Source organism: Rhinolophus sinicus, linkage group LG10, assembly GCF_036562045.2.
Source record: "Rhinolophus sinicus isolate RSC01 linkage group LG10, ASM3656204v1, whole genome shotgun sequence".
Lineage (NCBI taxonomy): Eukaryota > Metazoa > Chordata > Mammalia > Chiroptera > Rhinolophidae > Rhinolophus > Rhinolophus sinicus.
The window spans coordinates 54,795,818-54,818,708 of record NC_133759.1 but is presented as its reverse complement, the minus strand read 5'-3'; the positions used below and the strand labels follow the sequence as shown (position 1 = coordinate 54,818,708).

The following is a 22,891-nucleotide window of genomic DNA, read 5'->3' as shown; positions in this document are numbered from 1 at the left end:
CATTTACCTTGTAGGGGTCCTGAGGGTTTATTAATTAATATGTATCAAGTCACTGTGTGTTTCATAAAGAAGAGGTCCCAATAAATTATAGTCTTATTTACTATTGAAAAACTCAAGGACCTAGTTATATACACAATGTATTTTTTCATTAATTATTTTAAATAATTTTTCCCCTTAAAATATGTACTTTACCAAGATAAAAAGAGAATCTCTCAGAGTATTTGGTATTCATGTTCATTAACACTCCAGTGGAATAATAAACCTCAAAACGATTCATGTATGAATCAGTGAGGCATGGCTAATTACAGTTTTCAACCACACAGCCAATAACATTCACCATGAAACACAGTGGCTGTTAAATACTTCTCTCTGAATTTGGTTGGGAGAGACTGGTAGGAAATAGGGAGATTGCAAATTGCAATTTTAAAATGTCTAAATATTTTATGGACTTGTACATTATAAATCTCTTTCAGACAATTATTTGTCATGAGCATGACATCCTGTTATCAAAACAGACAAATGGCCTACAGATTTACTTTAAAAACCAAACCCAAGCAAACAAAAAACAGAAACAATCTCAAGTCCAGAAAGTGGACTATATTCTGTGAGGAAACAGAAGAAACTTCTTAGAACATTAGGAAATATAATTTCCCATTAATTGAAAAAATACATTTTACACTGAGTTTTACAAATGAATTTTTCTACTTCTCACAAAATCATCCTGATACTATCTATGACTCTTTCTAGTCCACAAATATATTTAAAAGGTGACAATCTGCAAACAGCAGACACAGTAAAAGCTGCATGTCATGACTAAAACTCTTAAATTTAGAAGCAATTTTGTAATGCATATTCAAAATGCTTTTTATTACTTTTTTTGTTTAAAATATTTCACTTTATACCATCGATTCTGTTGAATACTCAAAGACTACAGAGATAAAAACATTAGCAGCCACATTTTATTTTTAAAATTTAAATTAGTGTTATTTCAATGACATAACTAACATATGATAAAACAATGTCCAGAAGTTCAGAACAGTATAAAGTAGAATAAAAGCTACTCCTGCCACCCATCCTGTCTCATTCCTCCAACCATTGTTCACAATCACTAGTAATGATCCGCGTTTTCCACACAAGTGCAAATGCGGGTCCACAGTCCCCTATCTGCAATTCTGAAATCCAAAATGTTCTGAAAACAAAAGGCTGACCTGACTTGGGGCTATGTGTAGTGTTTGTTTATCCCATATATGTTTTGTTGTAGAAATATTAATGTTTGATTGCAGAGTGATGTCCGAAGACCCCTCTAGGACTATGCAGTAGATGGTACAGTCATATATTGCTTTTCTAAAAACCAAAATATTATTAATTTCCAAAACACATCTGTCCCTGAAGTTTTGAATGAGTGATTATGGACCTCAATAATTATGTGTATAACACAATCCTTTTATGTTTTCACGAATAGATCGTACTATATAGACTGTATGGCAAGTACATTTATGGAACATTTTCCCTTAAGACCTTACTGCGGAACTACACTATCTGGCCTCTGGTTACCTTCGTCCTCATCTCCTATGACTTTGCCTCTCACTCTTCTCCAGCCACAGGGGCCTCCTGCTTTTCTTGCACCATGCTGAGCTTGTTCCTATCTTCAGGCCTTTGCACTTACTGTTCCCTCTGTCTGGAACATTCTTCCACAGATTTCCTCATGGGTAGTCCCCTCACTTCACTGGGATCTCAAAGAGGCCTTCCTGACCACCCTATCCAAAGGACGACCACTCATCATTTTCTAGCCCCTCACTTGGCTTTCTTTTTCATACCATCTCTCAACACTTACGATACATTATACATGTGTATATTAGTGTGTGGTCTATCTTCTCTACTAAAAGTTCCATGAGGGTAGGAATCTTTTTATGACTTATTTACTTCTGCATCCCTAGCACTCAGAATAATGCCTGACACAATTGGGGGTCAATAAATATTTGCAGAATGCATTTTTCCTTGTGCCTCAAAGTTAAGCAATTTATTTAATAGTTACAAGGCTCTCAAATGCTCTTAAAGCAAACTAAGAAGCATGCCTATGAAGCACTCCTGATCTGGCCCTTGGGCCACTTCTAGCCTCTTTCACCACTACCCTACTTCACTTAAGGTTGTAGACTGATGAATCTCTCTTATCTGAGCTCTGACACTTGCCATGTTCTATTGCCTCTACCTAGAACTCCCTTTCTCCTCCACTTAGGTATGAGAATCGACGCATTCTGGCATCGACTTGTGTGGCATCATGTTGATTTTTTCATCTTTTTACTTGTTTGTGGTCTCCATGACAATACAATACCAGGGACTCAAATATATGAGCTGATTGGAAGGTATACCCCATTCTGCACTAAGTCATCTACTAAAGAAATATACTTTAAAATTTTTAGGAAATGCTTTTAGTAAGTTTTTCCTCTAGAATGAAGAAATGTCTTTAAAGCTGCAGTGAAACCTGGGCAATGAATTTAGAGGCATAATTTCTTGAAAGAGAGTGATGAAAAATCATAGCTTATCTCTGAGCCACCCTAGTGAGATCACAGCTTGGACACTGAGCTTAGTTTTATGCACCTTATGTTCTAGGTAACTGGAAGATGATTGCAAAAGATGGCAGTAAGAGGGATTAAGTGTGATTATTTATGAGGCAGAGTTAAAAGGAGACAGCATGCATATGTTCAGTAACTATAGGGAACAGACTGATCTCTAAATATCTGATGAACAAAGGACTACATTTAACACAGAACAACATGGAATAAATGAGTGAATAAAAAAAGATAGGGGAAAAATTTAGAAATTTTTCTAAATTTCTCCAACAGCAGCCAAAAAGATGAATGATTATGGGCTGAGAAATTTGTGAAGGAGACTGAAGCATTTGGGTACAGTGAGTTTCCCAAACTTTTTATACCTTGTATTCCAAACAAGGCATCATTTTTCTTTAATACAGTATTTTCATATTAGATGTGTTTTTTTTTCCAATTAAATACCCCCAAGATTGTCTGAAAGTCTGGATTATGCCCTTTAATATGTAACTGAGATGAATTATGCAGAGAGTTGGACTCTTTGACCTCTAAGGTCTTTCCAGTTGTGAAATTCTGCTTCCATGGTAACGTAGGTCCTGTGTGCTTGAAGAGGATGCCGTTGGGAGTGTGTGACTAAAGCAGAAGAATATGTGATTGTCAGGCATTCCACACACCAGGATGGTCCCAAGCTTTTCGATCATGGGAGGTGATTGCTGGGTTACTTTTGTCTCTTTACATATGGCTTGACTGAATGTAATCAGTGGTACAAATGTCAGGCCCTTCTAGTACTTACCCTGTTTGCGTTCTGTGGCCATAACATAGTTATTTACTGACTACGTATTTATTTATTGAGTGCCTACTACTGAAGAAGACAAAAACAAAGTTCTTGCCTTCATAGAACTTACATTTTATTTGGAAGACAGTTGATAGAAAGACAAATAAACGGTGACTGTAATTTCAAGGAAAGCTATTTGCTATGAAGAAGTGCCATAATGGCACAATCCACAGAGGTCTGTCACAAAACTCTCTTCTAGGTGTAAAGACCACAGTCTGTGCACTTTATATTAATTTCTAAAAAACCCCAAGCCCTTTACTTCAATATCATGAAATGAACAACATTTTGTCTCCAGGAATATTTTTTAAATTCTTTTCCCCTTTTCTTGGTCTCCTTGCTCCTCTCTCTCCCAAACCCCAGTTCCACTGAAGCCTCTTCTTAAGTCCCCAAAGAGTTCAGATTTCCCAGTGTACAAGAGGCTTTCGTTGCTGTAGTTTGTTTGTTTTATGAGTCTTAGTGAGGATTTAGAAAATACTGTCTATCCTAATTGTTCACACAATTAGGCATATAAGGTGGAAGGCTGCTTAGTTTTTTGTATGTATTTATTTAATTTTTGAATTAGTCTTATTCTCCTAGTCTCAGTGACATAGGCATGTAGTGAACCAAAGCCTGCAGCAGATATTATTGGTGTCACGCCAGTATCCTCCATTCCCTTACCAGTTCAGTGCACACTAGCCTGACTTCCAATGGCTGGCTTATTCTGGCCACTGAGGCAGCTCTGCCCTCTCATCCACCATGTCTGGAGAGCCAGGGACTTAACAGCCTCTGAAAGCAGCCCCCAGTCATTGACTGATGGGAGTTGGTGTTTAGAATACCCAGTTCTTTTGTCCCTTTGGTGAGATAACTTTGTCTAAGGCATGTGTTCCATATAATTTCCTAAGGTTCCCCTTGTAGTAACATGCTTGATAGGGCACCTCTTTTGTCTTCCCGTCCCTATTTTACTTTCCTATTCTCCTACTGGTGTTTCCTGCAACTACCTCTCAAATAAACTACTTACACTTGAATACCTATCTCAGGATATACTTCTAGTAGAACTCAAACTGAGATACCATCTTTAGGTGATTATTAATCACATTGCAGATCAGATACTTTTCTCCCCAGAGTCTTGGCCCTTGGGTGTCCTGAGTCCAAGGCAAGTGCTTGTCTTGATGGTCTTTTTGAAGGTATGTATTGCTGAAGGTCATAGCTGATCTTCATCCCAGCAGATGGCATCATCCACAGCTGAAGTCATACCTACATGATCATACTAGGGTTTTCGACCATGGTTTAACAATTATTACATACCACTGTTTAAATTCTGAGCTTGTTCATGACATTTGCCTTTTGGTTGCTAAGTAGAAGATGTAATGACTATAGGCTGATACTTTCTCAGGAGGAGAGTCTAGTTGTTGAGCTTTCCAGTTTCATATGGCTTAGTGATTACTTTTGCATTTAGTCTGACACATGTTGGCTGCTGGCTGCCGACGTGTTGAAAACGCTTATGCTGATCAGCTTGAAATGCTGAGCTGAGTGTGTGTTCATAAAAGTGAAAGAACTGTTGTATTTTAAGAAACAACCTGAAAATGACAGAAGATTAAGGTTGGAAGCCTGAACAAGGGTTTTAGTTCCTATGCACAAAATTAGTCTGTACATATATTGATCACATTCCTGCTGTTTTATCTGTAATTGTTTTCAATTTTGCCTACTTATTCACAATTCTGTTATGTTCCATGTGTCCATGGTGTCTGTGTGACCTGTAAACTGACCATAATTCACTGTCACATTCTCTGAGAGTCAAGCTTCCTAGGACATCAGCATTTCACACCAGGACGTTTTGCAAGACACCTCACTACACTCCACGATGTTCATACATCAGAAATGATGAGAGACCTAGGACTTAGTGTAATCACTTGCATGTAATAAAGCAAACCAAAGAAAAAAGTGAGAATTAAAAAGAAAGAGAGAAAGAAAGAAATGGTGCCAGGGAAACTAGGGACATATCTCTCAGTGTTTGTCAAAGCATAAATGCCCTTTGTTTCTCTCTTTAAATGTAAAATATGACTGGCAAATACCTCTTTTTCCCTGGTACTAGAATTGAGAGGGGAGGGAAGACAAAGGAAGGAGGCATTCATGAAGAAGAGAGGTCATGGTAGGAAGCAGCGTGGTATAGTAGCAAGAGTCTGAAGGCCAGGATTCTAGTCCCTGCTTGTGAACTGTTATGATTTTGTGAAAATAATTTAGCTGCTCTGCAATTTTCAATTCATCTACTGCAAAGTTAAGTTTACCTCTCATACTCCACTTGACCAAGAGCATCTTGAGGTTAGGAATTGGGTCTGTTTCAATGATTTCTCCATCACGCACATGGCATCTGGTGCAGACGATATTGAGAGAGCAGTTTTGAATTTAAAAAGGGAGCAAGTACAAGGGCCTCAGGGTGTTCAGAGATGGATTTAATTGATCTGCACTGAAGAGAAAATAATTAATTCAATTATTCAAAATATATTTACTGAGTGTCTACTATATATACTACACATAATATATAGTAGAATATGTATATATATTGTATTATATAACATATACCGGGGTTGCCAAAAAAATGTATACAAGTGCAATGTTGCTCAAGCAGTAGTTCACTGTAATAAGAAGTGTCTGGACACTGATGGTTACCACTTTGAGCACCTGTTGTAATTGCAGAAGTCAAACGTGACTTGAATTCATCTTTTGTTATCGGTATATATTGAGTATCATAATTTTACTACAGTTTTCCTTTCTTAAAATATGTATACTTTTTTTGGCACCCTCTGTATACTTCTAGGTGCTAGAAATATTGCAGTGACCAGAACAAAACCATGCATCTGCACAGATCTCTCATTCTACTAAGCAAGAAGATATAAAAAAAAAAAAAGATAAATTATAGACAATGCTTTGTACCGACAACACTAAGGAGAAAAATAGCACAAAAAAGGGAGAATGGAAGGGCAGAGAGCCTGTGGTGTAATTTTAGTTAGAATGCAAGGGAAGGCCCGGTGTAGTCATAACCTGAATCAAGTAAGGGCTCTATGAGAGAAACATAAAGAAAGGAAGGTTTGGTTTGGGAGGAAAGCATGAAAGGAAAATGCAACGACCCTTAAGAATTACGTTATTTTTTCAATTTGTAAAAAACAAAGATTGTGTGATTTATGACAAAAATCCCTTTCCAGGAGGGCTCTCACCTCAGCTCTCCTGAGAGGGACAGTTTTTCCCGCCCCTGAACAAGGTTATTGTCACTATGGCTTCTGATTGGCCCAATGTAGGCACGTCTTCTGCGTCTATTGGTCCCCGCGCCTGTCCCCAGACGAGCGACCAATTGAGTCCCGCTCAGGCCGCGGGCCTGTCTGGGAATTGTAGTCCCCGCTCCGGTCAGTCCAGTCGAGATACTTTTAGCCCTCTGCTCGCGGGTCCCTCAGGCAACCACCCCGCCCAGGCGCTGCTTCCGCCCCGCGCTCCCTCCCTCTGCCTTTCATTTCCCAGCTGCCAAGATCTGAAAGGTAGGGGTGGGGGCAAACACAAGTCGAATAGTGTTTCGGGGCGCGGGTCTGGGTTCCATGCGTGTCTGGTCATTACCCTGTCGGCCCAGTGGGACAGGGAATGGGCCCGCGCAGCACGTTGGGAGGTGGGGGTCTGTCAGGAGGACCCTCATCCCCCATCTCCCGAACCTTTTCAGGGCCAGTTCTTGAGCACCGGCCCAAACCCTAACCCGCCCCTCTTTCGCTGCGTTTTGTAAGTGGGTAAACTGAGGCATGGGGCCACGCCAGCGGTTCCAAGACCGCCTCTGCTCCCGGTGCAATTGACACTGGCCGTTTTTGGATGGTTTGTCAGTTTCATAGGCAAGTAGCAGGAGTCTCTGCCCCAAGAGATCAGTGTTAAACACCCAGCTGGGTTCCCCAAAGGGAGGGTGGGGTTGAACACGTGCGCAGGACTGGAACCCAAGCAGGACACAATGTTTTAAAAACACGAACAAGTGTCGAATTCGCTACGGTGGGAGCACTCATCAGTACTCTGCTGGACCTCTTTCCACTTATTTTATGGCTTAATATTCTCATATGAAAATAAGCGAGGATTTTAAAAGTATATCCAAGGGGGCGGCGGGGGAGGGGGAGCTGGAGGGGAAGGAGGCAGGTAAGTGAAACTGGATTTGGATTTGCAGCGTCCTCTCTACGATCAAAGTCCGCCTCTGCTGTGGGACCTTGGACCAGCCACTCACAGTATTTATGTGGGGAAAAAAGAGCTTAAAGCTCCTTGCCCAAGTGCCCAAGCAAGCTGCCTGGAGCCGAAATCTAAAACAGGTCTTGCTTGTGCAAGTCTGCCACTTGCAAACTTACTGCTTTATTATTCTGGATCTCTCAGAAATGTGCTGGGAGCAGCAGGAAATACACCCAACTGTTCAGAAACAGTTGTTTCTGAAAGGCTGTGACCTGGGTTGAGTCCAGGACTGCAGAGAGCGGCCCTGACTCGCACCTGTTACGACGGGTATACCTGAACTCGCCCTTTCTAGCTGCATCGTATGGCCCCGCGGCCGGGACAGCGGAGGCTTCTGGGAGTTTGAGTCCCGCTTCTTGTTTCCGGGAGGGCTGGTACTCCACCTCCCAGCGTGCAATTTTGCGCGGCGAGGTGTCTCCTGGGAGATGAAGTCTCACTGTAAGCGGTTCTGTGGAGCAGCCCCTTGATTCGGAAATACAACTTTCTTGTGGCCCTTGTGTTCTTGGCTGCAAGCCTTTGCGTCAATCTGCTGTGAGCTGGGACTAGAGAGATATGTTTAGAAAAGATGTCTTTTGTTGTTGTCATTGATTGTATGTGTTGTTCCAAGTACTGGATAGGGGATTATTGTATATGCTTTTCCAAGTATTAGGGATTACGTGTACTTTCAAACATAGCTAATAGTTGACAGTTTACAGAGCATGTTCACATTATCTCTTTTAATAACCCTGTATCTCCCATTTGTAGATGAGGAAAAAAGATTGAGAAAGGGATTTATCTATGGTCTGACTCCTAGTAATAAAATGTAATGTATATAACAAATAAGTATATATTACTTTAGATATTATAGTTTATAAATTATTATAAACTACTTCAGTTATTATAGTTTATAAATTATTATAGTCTCAAAAGCTATATGAGAGAGGGAACCATTTTTATATACATTTTACATATTAGAAAACTAAGGCTAGGAAAAGTAAATCAACGTGTCCAACTTAACTCAGCTACTGAATAGAAAGTCGGCTTGACAGTCTCTGCTTAGAAAAAGACCTTACCTTACAGAGTGAGAGGGAGCCCAGCCTTTTTGTGTACAGAGTTTGGAATCTTTCCATTACACCATGTTGCCTCTGTGGTTAGACACTAAATGTTAGAGCAGCAAAGACCTTTGAGATCATTTAGATGTAAGCAAAGATCTTGAAACAATTCTTGGCATATAGTAAAAGTTCCACAGATGTTAGTTACATACAGCTTTATAATACCTTTATTTTAGAGAGAAGGAAACTGGCCCAGGTGGAAAAGCAGTTTGCCCAAGGTCACATAGTTGTTTTGTGTCCGAGATGAGACTAGACCTAATGTCTTATTTCCAAGTCCAGGGTTATTTTCATTCTACCAGCAGTCAGCTACAGGAGCACCAGAGGTGAAGCTGTTTAGATAATGGTTTCTCCCCCAGTTTGTTCTTTCTAGGACACAGACCAGGAACAATTGTTGTGAAGTCTCTTTTCTTATTGTTAAGGTTGTAATGTTTCATTAATTCAACAAGTTTGAGCATCTTTATATGCTTATCTCTCTTTAGGTGCAGGGGCCTCCTGGATGAAAAGTAGCTAATAGACTAACTCTCATTTTATAAAAGAGATGAATGAGGTCCAATGTGGCCCATGGTCTTCATCTCATGCCCTTGTGTCAAAAATATCCTGTTTCTGCAAGGAGGCAGGATTCTGGAGACCTCATAGTACTGTATGTGACCTTTTAGGCTCATGATTTCCTTTTCTTGGTATCCTTGTCCACGCCTTATTCCTGTAAATGTTTCATAGAATGCTTTGGGAAAGGTTTCTGTGCCCCTATCTATTTGTATATACATGCAGCTCAATATGCTACATTTCTAGAAATTAGTCTTGCTTTGGCTCCCAATACTCCTTTCTGTTTTGTTCTTTCAGACACTTGAGAACAAAATATAACATAATTAAAATCTAACCTCTAATATAGGGTATCAGAAATGACTAGATGTTTAAATTATACAAAACTTTTGTTTTAGAAGATACAGTGACCCTTTCAATTATGTATTTGCAGATAATAAAGCAGGCAACTCTCACTTATGGTTTCCACATAATTAGATAAAGTTACAGCTTTGTAAATGACTGGCTAAATATTCCTGAGACAGTCACTATGGGAGACAGTCTTCCCCTCCCCCCTCCCCCCTCCCCCCTCCCCCCGGGGCCCCTGTCTCCCTCAGTACCCTCCCAACTGACAGTCTGATCATTCAGCTTCCAGCACAGTGCCTGATCACTGCTAGACACTGAAAAAATATTTGTGGAATTGCATTCATAAGCACCCCTGAGCTCTGTTCCCACATCTTTTTCTTGAATCTCCTTTTTTTTCTCTTAATGTGGAAATGCAGCTTTGAAATACAAGATGTAGCAGGTTACTTTCCTTTTAATGTCTACATTGCAAAGAAAAATCTCAGCCCTTGAGATCATCCTCCAAGGGGCTGTTTCTTTGGGAATGTCAATGTCTGTCACTTCTCAGATGTGAACGCGATCCAAATAGCAAAACAGCAGAGAAGGAATAGAAAGTCGTGGGCTGGAGGTCTATGATTAAATCCCACCCCTGCCTCTGAGGCAGCTTACTTAGCCTTTGGTTTTTCCTTCTATAAAATAGGGATAATAAGCATTTCTACTTCATAAAGTGAGATAAAGATTAAATAAGATACTGTGTTTAAAGCTCTGAGCATGTTGTCAGGCACTCAATAGCTTGTATTCAGTAGATGAAGTGTAGTAGCTCTTGTATTAATGTAAACTTGATACAGGAAAATATATCAGATTGACTCAAAATTTAAACTTGAGTCAGATAGCTATTTTATAAAAGGATTTGCCATTTGTTTTCTTAGAATGGTAAACTTGGCCATCATATTTAAAATATGAAGTTACCCACAACTCTTGATAAGCCATCTTGTCAGCCCAATGACACTCTCTTGTGTGGGCAGAGAGATAGTGAAGCTTTTGGCTCTGCACTGCCTGTTGAGAGGTCCCTGATCTATGGTTCCATCTATATATTAAATCTCGGATTGAAAAGCAGCCTGCTTCTGTCATGGGGCCTTCTGTCCACTTCTAGAAAAGATTGGGCCTATCCCAGGAGCCTGAGGGTTAAAGTGGAGCAGTTGTCATCCAGCTGGTGAGTAATCCCCGGGCAGTGGCCACGTGGATGTGGCAGGCAGTGCTCCTTTCTAAAGATGACAGCTTCAATGGCCATGAGCTTACTGATGAGGAGGGGAGTTAGAAAAAGGGGGTGATGCAGGGGACAGGGAAGGAGAAATGGGAATGAGGACCATAAGAGCAAATTGCAGACGGACGAAGGACAGCGGGGCCCTCAGTATCCTAAACATATTATTCAGCTTGTTTATCCCGCTCCTGCATCTGTGCCAGGCATTGCACCATTATGTACAGGAGATACAGCAGTAAATGTGACTGGAATGGATCATGCTGGTGGGTGGGAGTCTATTCTAGGTGGGGAAGAGTTTACAGGGAGGGAGAGAAGAAGGGAGGGGGGAAGGGAGGAAGGAAGGAAGGAAGGAAGGAAGAAAAGGAAAGAAGGAAGGAAAGAAGGAAGGAAGGAAGGAAAGGGAGTGAGGGCTTTGGTGAGTGGAAAGAAAGTCTCTGTGTCTGGGGTACAAAAATCAATGGATGAGGGAGGTGGGGGAGATGAGACTGCAGAGGCAGGCATGGGTGATATTATGTAAAATACAGTTACTTGTATTTCTAAAAGCATTTTGGACTTCATTCCAAGGGCATTTGGGAAACTGTTTAACAGTCTTAAGTGAGGAAATGAAATGATTGGATTTGATTTTTAAAAAGTGTGGATGAAGAGATGTGAGAGGTGATGGTTGATGTGGGAAAACCAGGTTGGCCTGTGTTGCTTTTAACTTTAAGGTACCTGTGATATGAATCTCCTGCTGCTGTTTGTCGTGCGGGGGACCCTGCTCGCTGTGCCATTTGTCGTGCGGGGCGTCCGGCGGGGTCTCTGCTCCCACTCCCCATACAAGAACACAGGATATGGTGAGGCCAAAAAGGAACACCCACGGAGCCGTAGGTAGGGGAGTCATACCACTATATTCTCTCTGGCGGCACTATACTCTCACTGGAGGCTGGATCCACACTGTCCGCAAACCGCCATCCACGCTTGCCAGCCCAGCCGCCATCTCCTTGCTAGCCCCCATTCTTTCTCTCTCTCTTTCTCTCCTCTCTCTTCTCTCTCCTAGCATAGCCACAGCAGTTATATTAGTGGCCAATGGCTCACTGGTTACAGCTGACGGCCAACTAGCCACAGCTGATGGCCATGCAATCACAGTTGGCCATTTACTACCTGAGCCAGCACCTGTCTATGTGAGGCCGAGAGCCTGGAAACTACTTTCTGGGGCTCTGCCCCCACACTGTTAATATGCGGATTCTGATTCAGTAGCTCCGGAATGGGCCAGAGGTCCGTATTTTTAACAGGCTGCTGCTCCTGGTTCATGGACTATGAGTAGCTTAGTACTTAGGAAACGCTTGAGTGTTCTAGCTTTGAGATGAGGTGGTTAAGAGAATGGACTTCAGAGCCAAAGACCTGGATGCTAGTCTTGGTTCTACCTCGTCCTTGCTGTGTGACTCTGGGGAAAAGTGTCCTAATCTCTCCGAGACTCAACTTTTTTTTAATTATCTGTGAAACAGGGATAATAATTCCTTTTGTAGAGCGATGTTTTAAGTTTTCAGTGAGGTAATCCTCATGGGAAAGTACCTCACACAGTAACTGGCACTCAATAATGGTAGCTTTGATTTTACTCTTCGTTATTAATAAATGCACCCTGCTCTGTTTCCTTGTTTATCATGTTTTGAATGCTGGGTGGAATAGATTACCTTTAATTCTACCGTTTTTGTTTCTGTCTGTCGTGCGGGGCGGCCTGCGGGGTCTCTGCTCCCGCTCCCCATACAAGAACGCAGGATATGGTGAGGCCAAAAAGGAACACCCACGGAGCCATAGGTAGGGGAGTCATACCACTATATTCTCTCTGGCGGCACTATACTCTCACTGGAGGCTGGATCCACACTGTCCGCAAACCGCCATCCGCGCTTGCCAGCCCAGCCGCCATCTTCTTGCTAGCCCCATTCTTTCTCTCTCTTCTCTCCTTCTTCTCTCCTAACGTAGCCACAGCAGTTATATTAGTGGCCAATGGCTCACTGGTTACAGCTGATGGCCAACTAGCCACAGCTGATGGCCATGCAATCACAGTTGATGGCCATTTACTACCTGAGCCAGCACCTGTCTATGTGAGGCCGAGAGCCTGGAAACTACTTTCTGGGGCTCTGCCCCCACACTGTCCCTCATATAGTCTGGAACTTCTTCAGTCCTTTGTAAAAGCTTGAGCATTATGGGTAAATGAATATATTTCTCCCATGCAATTGGTATGGAAATTTGAGGGGAAAACAATCTGAGATCCTTAAAATACCTTCTTTTATCTGATTAAGATGGGAATTTGAGGCACCTTGTCTCCTAATGTAAATTTATTTAGCCCAATTATAGTGCCTTCTTCTTTGCATAATTTTAACTTGTTTGGATTGCTTTCCAACCAGTGATTCTCAGCCCTCCTTGCAAGTTAGAATCACCTGGGGCTGGTTCCATCCACATAAATTAAACTCAGAGTGCGGGAGGCAGGCGTTAGTATTTTCTCAGTTTCTCAGGTAATTCTGAAGTGCATTTAGGAATGAGAACCACTGATTCTAACAACAGATCATGAAACGAATCGGGCACAATCTAACAGGTGAAAGGCCTGGGTGGTGAACGAAATATCTAGAAAGTAGTATTGTGAAGGCTTTGGGAGTGAAAGAGATGGTAAGCCTCACCACAAAGCTCTGATGGAATTTGAACTAACTACAGGTTGTGCCCTGGGTTATCTTTGAATTTGATTACCAGGGACCGCACCACCCCCCAACCCCCTTGTATCTCTCGCTGTGTTTAACTGAGGCAGAATTCTCCTTAAAGGAGAGTTTCAGGCTGTTTCTCTTCCTGGTATTTAGTTTGCTCCATTCCTCATGGCTGAAAAACAAGTATTAGCCCATTAAAACCATGTTCAAAAGAAACTGAGTTACATGGTTTCATGAGCCGTGGTGGCCATGTTATTGAAAAAATTTAAACTATTGTTCATAGAAAATACAACCCATTTTTACTTGTAACATTCTTACATTCTAATTCAGTAGCTTGAAACGAACCACTTTCAGAGAGGCCACCTATTATATAGATTTGTGTCCTTTTAATTTTTTTATAGTTACACACACTCTCCATTTCACGGTAGAATAATTAAGCTAATTTGATTAGATGCCTTTAATTTGCTGGATAATCCATAATATGTGGGTATCCTTTCCTTTTAAAAGTTTTTTTTCTTATAGAAAATGTGTATACTTACATTTGTTTGTATCTGAATATTTATATTTAAAACTTTATATCCAGGAGCAATCTTGGCCTGAATTTCTATTACCCTGCACCATGATTTCATTTTTCAGCATTTCCTGAGCATCTCTACTCACTAGCAGGTCATTTCACAGGTATAGGCATACTTCATTTTATTGTGCTTCAATTTATTGTGCTTCTCAAGTGTTGTGTTTTTCACAAACTAAAAGGCAAGACCATCCACCAACTAGAAGATTATGACTCGCTCTATTGCAATACTTGTTTTATTATGGTGGTCTGGAACCAAACCTGCAGTGTCTCTGAGGTGTGCGTGGACTAGTTTTATTTTTCTGCTGTGTTGAATCAATAGAGAGAAAAAGAGTGGGAAACAGTGTTTTTGTTGGAGGCTTTAATACTGTTAAAAAAATTACGTTTTTTAGGAATATATGTATGCTAAGATTTCTTTTTTAAAAAATGTAGATATAGAAATATTGTATATATTAAATGAAAAGGCAAAATACACACATACACATATGGATGTAGTGGGAAATACAAATTGGTGTACTGGGTAATATTTACCTTATAAAAGTTACATCATTTCAAGTAATAGGGGTTTATTGCTATTCTTTTCTTTTTTCTTTTTTTTAATGGTTTTCTAGAAGAGAAAACTGAGAAACTGATTAAGGGGTTCGTAAAAGGCACACTGTCATGCAGGGAGGCCTGCGGGGTCTCTGCTCCCGCTCCCCATACAAGAACGCAGGATATGGTGAGGCCAAAAAGGAACACCCACGGAGCCATAAGTAGGGGAGTCATACGACTATATTCTCTCTGGCAGCACTATACTCTCACTGGAGGCTGGATCCACACTGTCCTCAAACCGCCATCCACGCTTGCCAGCCCAGCCGCCATCTTCTTGCTAGCCCCATTCTTCCTCTCTCCTCTCCCTCTCTCTGCTAGCCTAGCCACAGCAGTTATATTAGTGGCCAATGGCTCACTGGTTACAGCTGACGGCCAACTAGCCACAGCTGATGGCCATGCAATCACAGTTGATGGCCATTTACTACCTGAGCCAGCACCTGTCTATGTGAGGCCGAGAGCCTGGAAACTACTTTCTGGGGCTCTGCCCCCCCCCCCCCCCCACATTTACGTATTCTGGAACGTAAAGACTGACTCTTTTTCTGTGTTTATTAGTGTTCCTCTTTATGGATTTACCTCTTTTTATTAACCATCAGAGTTCCATTCAAATTCCGTATATCCTGCAGTTTCTCAGACTCATGACACTGGAGCTAAAACCCATCACAGATAATGTGGAAGTATCAGCCCTCCTTCATGAGGCTTAAGGCATGCATGTTTTAGTTGGGCTCAGGCTGGAGGAAAGTACGGTCTGTAGCCATTTAATCACTGGAGTGTGTGGTAGGTAGTAAGAACAAAATGTTCATTTTCTGCAAGACTTGAAGCCCTCCCATGTCTTACTTTTGAACAAAACTACTTGCTGCTGTCTTGTCCCCACAGTAAGTGAAGGACAATATCTGCTTTGTTGTGCTAGGAGAGGTTTAAGTGGCGCCTAGAAGCGGGAGTTTGTGTGTGACCTTGGAGCCCTGAGGACAGACCGGAAGGGGCTGGAACTTGTAATAAGGTGGTTTCTCTCAACCTGGAACGCTGGCGATTCCTGTTCATCGACTCCTGGGATCAGGCCTGGTGAAAGAAAAGGTTGTGATCTGAAGGAGAGCAGGGACAAGCAGGAGAGAGAGAAACAAATGCAGAGTGTATGGAAGGGTGTGGAGGAGGAAGAAAAGTGTTTTGTTTTTACAAGTGTGTATGGGAATGGCGCCCTCTGGAGTTGTGCAGTACACAGCGTGCATGGCTTACACACAGAGGCTCTGATTAATGGGAGGTGCTGATACCTCCAGAAGAGGGGAAGTGATACTGCGGATACAAAAACAATGGGTGGCCACTGCATTTTGAAATGCTAGGTGCTGGGTTCTGCCGTGTTAGGAGGTAAAAGCAAGGCCAGATAAATTGCAGCTGAGGTCCTGTCTTGGCCTCTTGGAACAGGGCAGAAGGCTTCCCCTAAGCTATGGCTTCCTCTAGCCTCTTGAACTTCCAAGAGGCAACAGGCCAAGTTTCCCTGGCCTGCAGGAATTAGCTGTGTTTGGCTTCCTAGTGCAGATGGAACAGCTGCGCCCAACTCCTATGGGTTGGGGACTGGCTGGAACTATGGGCAGGGGTCCAGGTGAGGCCAGAAACTTCTGCATTTCTAACAAGTTCCCAGGGGCTGCTGGTCCACTGGCCGCACTTGGATTAGCAAGAGTCTAGATCTTTATGGCTTCTACGCTGCTGCTTTCTTTTTTCATGTAATGAGTTGTATTGTTTGGAGTTCACAAATATCTGTATCACTCTGTTAGCAGACTGGGCAAGTTGTTTTATTTCGCAGAATTTTATTTTCCTCTACAAAATGAACATAACTGTACCTACATCGTATGTATGAATTAAATGGGACAAGCTATATAAAATATTAGCACTGCTCCAATAGTCATTTCTCAGTAAATTTTAGTGATTATTTTTATATTTTACATTTTTATGTATTTTTTTTAGCTCAGAGGTCCAGATCCATAGACCCAAAGCATGTGGCTTTACCCAGTACCAGATGTGTGAGCGTGGACAATTCTCTTGGCTAAATCTGTTTCCTCATCTTTAAAATGGGGGTGACAATGCTAACTACGGATGCATGCTGTGAGGGGTGAATACGATTGTATGGAACAAACCCTTGACATGTATTAGCTACTTTCATGACTATGAATGCTAATCACTGGATGTGAGGGGTCTGCCCACGCAGATTTCGTTACTTGGTGTTGGCCAAGTTTTTGTGAGACTCTATTTGTGTGGTAGGAGCAGCTTACATGAGAGGCAGGTAAGTGGAGAGTAGGCCGAGGATCTGGTAATACCTCTCAGTTAAGGCAGGCAGGTAGGTGGAGTGTGAGATGACAGCCTGGTGACAGCTGCTGACCTCCCTGGTACCCGGGTTTCTACTCCCAGGCCCCAGCTTTGTTTCTGACAGCTCTTGGGTATGAGTCATTGCCTTGCTCATGATTAATTTACTGAGTAAGTAAGCATTTGCTATGTCAGGCCCTGCGCTAGGTGTGGTTGTACATCAGTGAACAAGGCAGGCACAGTCCCTGCCCTCTGGAGTCCAGTGGAAGAAATGGATAATATGCTGGCAAGCAAATGTAACTACAAAATGCCAGGTACTGGCAAGGAAGAGCATAAGGTGCTGTGATTGTGAAAGGGGTAACGTGTTAAGATAGGGTAGCCAGAGAGGAGCTGACGGTTGAGCTGAGACCTAAGTAAAGGATGAGAGGGAGGCTGCCATATGAAGAGCTGGCCTTCCAGGCAGAAGGAGCAGCCTGTATTGAGGCCTTAAGGAGAGAAAGAGCTTGACATATTCAGAGGGAGGAAGGAAGACCTCTGTGGGCAGACCATACAGATTGAAGAGGGGACTGGCACCAAGTGCGGTGGGCCTCGCTCTGTGGGGCCTGGGGGTCAAAGTGTGGAGTTTGGGTTGTTTTCTCCGAGTAATGGCCCCATCCCTGAATCTCAGTACTGTGTTTGGAGCCTTGCTCTTCGCTGTCCAGACTTCCCTTCTGCTGACTTGCTCCTTGGAGCACCTGCTTCCAGGCTCCTTTTTCCTTCCTTCTCACCAGACATCAGCTATGGTCGTGGTGGATGCCTTCCTAATGCCTGCCACCTTCGTAGGCTTCTCTTTTACCTGCTAATACACTCTCTAGACACAAGGTTCCATGTGTGTAACCTGTTGCTTCCCATTTTCTTCATCCGGGTCCTGCTCAGCATGTCTGCTCTGCACAGTTTTGCTCCCGATGGGACGGCATGCGTATCTCCCTCCTGATCTGACGCCTCTGCCATGCGGCAGTGAAAAAATCCAGAACAAAGCCCTTGCTGTTGGTGTGCAAAGGAACCAAATGAAAGGGACCGAGGAAGGAAGAAGAGCAGTTTGGGGTCTAGTGATTGGTGGAAGAAGAGATAATATGCAATATTTATATGTTGGAATCATAGGTCCCAAGAATTTTTTTAAGAGCTGGAAGGAAGCTTTTTGGAAAGCTGGTTATAAAGATGGGAAATGACTTGCTCTGGGTCACAGATGGAGTCAGTGGCAGAATGATGACCTTTCTTAGTCCCCTGTACGTTAGGTCCTGTGTCTTTTGCTTCCTTGACTTTTTATATTTCTTGACAGCTTTTATTTAACCTCTAAGTTTTGATCAATGACCCTATTCTCTCTGGATTGTCAGCTTTATGAAGGCAAGATCAGTGGCTATTTTGCTGATGCTGTCACCCCAGTGCTTGGTCCCTGTGTAGGGTAGGTGGCCTGTGTCAGGTCCCTGACTTAGAATTTGGTGTTGCACTTTGTGCTGTGCCATAGACCCAGAGACTTCTGGGCTGTCCTCCATTACTCCTCTGGTTAGCTGAGTCTTGGTTGCATGGGGTGTATCACTAAGTGAAATCTACGGAAGTCCCGACCTCAGCCCCTCTTACCGTTTCTTGAACTTGTGCAGCCTCCCGTTTCTTCGCTTTTTGGGAGATAATGGCTTGTTTATTGCATTCATGTTGTCTATTTTCCCTCTCTAGAAAGTTAGCTCCCCAAGGGCAGGGAATCTTGCTGGTCCTGTTCCTTGCTGTGTCCCTGTGCATAGAAGAAGGCGTGGCCTATGGTAGACCAGATGCATTACGTCTTATCATTACCAGGAAGTTCTGGGTTGCTCCAAAGGCTGCTGCTCCATGCACCTGGATCATTACACTGTACAGATAATAGGAATTTTCACATGCTGGGGAGTCAAGAAGGGGCTCATAAGGGAGGGAGTATAGAGAGGAACCCACTGTCTGGCTCTGAGGACTGACTTCTGGCTTTGCTTCTCATGAGCTGTGAAATCTTGAGCGAAATACGCAAACTCTCTGCATCTCTCTCTCTCTCCTGTAAAATGAAGACGATAAGACGGCTTAGCTCTTAGAGCTGTTGTGAGGATCAGGTCAGATTGTTGATGGAAAGCACGCCTCCACCGTGCCAAACAGGCAGTCAGCACTCAATCAATATCACCGGTGATTGCTGCCGTTAAACCTGGAACGCTGCTTTGTCTCCTATTGCTGGCTAGTAGTTATACATGTATGGCCATTTTCACTGAAAGTCAGAGCTAGATCTTGCCTGTTGTACTGTGTTATTTGGTGGACTCTGATATTCTCTTTGGTCAACAAATAAATGTAGAGGCCATCAGTTCTGACCAGTTAAAGTTTATTGAAAATGATGAACAACAATCCAGGATTCAGCACAAGAAAATTCATGCTGGTTGACGTTAAAGACAGCGGAATATTAATCAGAAAACAAACACTTCCACCGTACTGTAATATTTAAATGCCTTCTCATAAACACTTAAGATTCTCATTAGTCCAACATCAGAAAAATGATAAATATTAATATTTTCCATCAAAAGAAAGCTTTGAAATCAAAGCAGAGTAAACAACTGTTGTATTTCAAAGATTATATAATACTGAATGAATTTAAATTAAACACCTCCAAAATTCTATTTTAAAAATTTTCCCTATGAGACAGTTTAATTATTTTTATCCAGTACACAAACTGGGAAAGATGTGCACTTAGTCAGAAAAGATTTAGGGGACTTGCTGATTCAGAGCAAGTTCTCAAAGACACTGGCTGTGTTGTGTTTTGTATCTAAAAATGAGACCCACATGTGCCTGAGTCAACCTCCTCTCCACTGATGTCCCGTTCTGCTTGAGGAGAATCATATTGGAAATTGGCTCTAGGTAGATCATGGGTGCCTCCTGTCTTTGCTCTGAGTCCTGAATGTGCCAGGCAGCATGTACAGCAGTGCCTGGGGCAGGAGGGAGCAGACGGAGAGCTGGCAGCCCGGCGCCATCACTCTGAAGCTGTCAGGCTTTCCCTTCCTGCTTTCACAGCGTCTGAGATGGCTGACTCAGCGTGAAAGGGCCTCATCATGTTACCGCAAGAACACAGGGAGTCAGGAGATGTGGGTTTTAGTTCTGGCTTTCTCATTGCCTTATATAAGTCCTGTCCTCTCTCTGGACCTCCCTTTCTACATCTATAAAATAAGGGGCTTGGATCTGATAATTCTGAAGTCCTGTGCCTCCCAATATCCTGTGACCCGGATGGAGAGAATCTGATAAGCCCTTCCCCTCAGCAGAAAGGCAAATGCCTGGCATGGCTGGCTTGGGACCAGACAGACCTATTAGCTAATTAAATTCTCAGTTTTTCTCATCCATTAAATGGGAACAGTGCAAGGTTTTCATAAACACAAGAGATGATGTTTAGAAAGCATCCAGTACTGTGTTTGGTACATCACAGGGATTTAATGATGGTGCTTGTCATTGTTATGTTATTTTATTGTTATTTTTATACATTATGTTTGTATCTTGACTCAACACTTCTTTCTCTTTGTGCCTCAGTTTCCTCATCTAAATAATGGGGATAATAAGAGAACCTATCTTATTGATTAATTGTGAGGATTAAATGAGATAATGCATGAAAATACATTGACTTACTGGTACATAGGAAACACCAAATAAAGTTAACAATGATTTAAGTCATCCTTTTTATTACTAATCTCAGTACCTTGAGTAAAGTAGTGTTTTCGTAAAGAACTAGATAGGATAAGGCAAATGGGTTAGTTACCTTCTCTAACACACATGCTGAAGGAGATTTCCAGTGGTCTAATATTTTCCCTAAGCATCTCGTTAATCATATGGAATATTAAATAAGTGATGTCAAATTTGGACTTAAAAATCAAGTATCTGTTTCCAACATGAGTTCTTAAACCAGGATGCTCAGCCTCTTGAGAATCTAATGTTCCATATGTACAAAGGAAACGAAAACTAACTTGAAAAGATATCTGCAGCCCCATGTTCACAGCAGCATTATTTACAACAGGCAAGACATAGAAACAACCTAAGTGTCCATCAGTGGATGAGTGGATAAATAAGATATATGAGGTGAAATAATATTCAGCCATAAAAAAAGAGAAAATCATACCATTTGTGACAATGTGGATGGACCTTGAAGGCATTATGCTAAGTGAAATAAGTCAGACAGAGAAAGACACTATATGATTTCACTTATATGTGGAATCTAAAGAACAATACCCCCACCCCGCCAAAAGAAAAAAAAAAACCCCACACCAAACTTATAGGAAAAGATCAGATTTACAGTTACTGGAGGTGGGGAGGAGAAATTAGAGGAAGGTGCTCAAAAGGTACAAACTTGTAGTTACAAAATATAAAAGTAGTAGGGCTGTAATGTACAGTGTGATGACTATGGTTAACACTGCTGTATGATAGACAGGAAAGTGGTTAAGAGAATAGGTCCTGAGTTCTCATCCTAAGGATAAATTTTTTTTTTCTTTTTATTGCATATGACATGCTGGATGTTAACTAAACCTATTGTAATCATTTCACAATATATGTAATTAAATCATCAGGGTGTATACCTTAAACTTATACAGTGATGTATGTCAATTATGTCTCAATAAAACTGGAATAAAATGTGATGTATCTACAGTCGAAAATGGGGTGAATAGAAGACAACTGAAAATAGTTGAATGCAGATACCTTTGGGGATGACAACTGGGAAATAGGAAGAAATAAGTCAAAAAATTTGTGTTGTCTTAATTTTTTTTCTAAAAGCTAGTATATATTATTAGGTTGGTGCAAAAGTAATTGCAGGTTTTGCAATTAGTTTTAACTTTTTAAAAATCAATTATTTTTGCACCAACCTAATTATATGTGTGTTATATATGTTCCTAATCAACTCCATTAGATCTGCAGGCAGATATTAGACAAAGTTGGTGTTGAGGCCAACATCTTGGTCAGAGGGCACAGATTAGTTTATGAGAAGGTTCTATTGAAAAAAACCAAAACTCTTCTTATCCACTGCATAAGAAAAATTCATTTTAGAAGATTAAAAAAAAAGACAGAAATTCTCAAAAATAAAATAACTTTGCCAATTCTACACCCTCATGATAGTACTATCAGTAAGTATTTCAGTGTATATCCTTTCCATCTTTTTAAAAATTACATGTGTATATTTATTGTTATTTTTCTAAATCGGGATCACACTTTACATATTGTTTTGTTACCTGTTTTTCCCTTAGCAATGTCTTGTGTGCATTTGTCCATGTCATTAATGGCTGAGAAGTATTCCACTATAAGAATGTGCAATTCTTTTTTAACCTATCCCAATTGTTTACCGTTAGTTTCCCCCACCTCTCTTTCTGATCTGTAGTAATGAAGAATATTTGCACATATGCATAATCACATCCATGATTCCTTTCTTAGGATACATTCTCAGAAGTGGGAATGCTGGGCCATATTGTAAGCGGGAGGAGTAGCTCCCTGGTGGTTCTTACCGCCGGCGGTGCTGCTCTGTGCACCTAGTACTCCACTGACCACTTGTCCTGGGCTGTTTCCTAGGAGCTTCAGAGAAAAGACAGTGGAGCCGGAAGCTGGAGGGGCAGCTAACAACATCAGTCTTCAGGCTCTGTTTGTTGATCAAAATAAACACGTTGGGCTGCCGGTACTAGCCTTAACATGTCCGGTACTATTTAGTATGTTACCTTGTCAGCCCAGAATGCATTCAGTTGTAAGTAACAGAAACCTTGACATACGGTGGCTTAAAAAAACAGAGGATTATTTCTCTCATATAACAAGAAATCTGGAAATGTGTGGGTGGCAATGGCTTGAGTTCAGCAGCTCAGAGGTGTCAAGGAGAGTGTATCTGCCGTGTTCTTGGCCTTTTCTCCAGCGTCATGGGATGGCTGTGGTGGAAGCAGGCATCAGGCTTGTA

At 41.8% G+C, this 22,891-nt stretch overlaps 1 protein-coding gene across 7 annotated transcripts in view; it reads left to right on the top strand.

The window, feature by feature from the left end:
• The first annotated feature begins 6,752 nt into the window (after positions 1 to 6,752).
• Positions 6,753 to 22,891, top strand: part of FHIT (fragile histidine triad diadenosine triphosphatase) — a 1,368,446-nt gene continuing 1,352,307 nt past the window's right edge. For all 7 annotated transcript variants that reach the window (XM_019728377.2, XM_074313199.1, XM_019728375.2 and 4 more), the window contains exon 1: positions 6,753 to 6,887. The gene's annotated coding sequence lies outside the window, so the exon portion shown is untranslated. The remainder of the gene's footprint in view (positions 6,888 to 22,891) is intronic.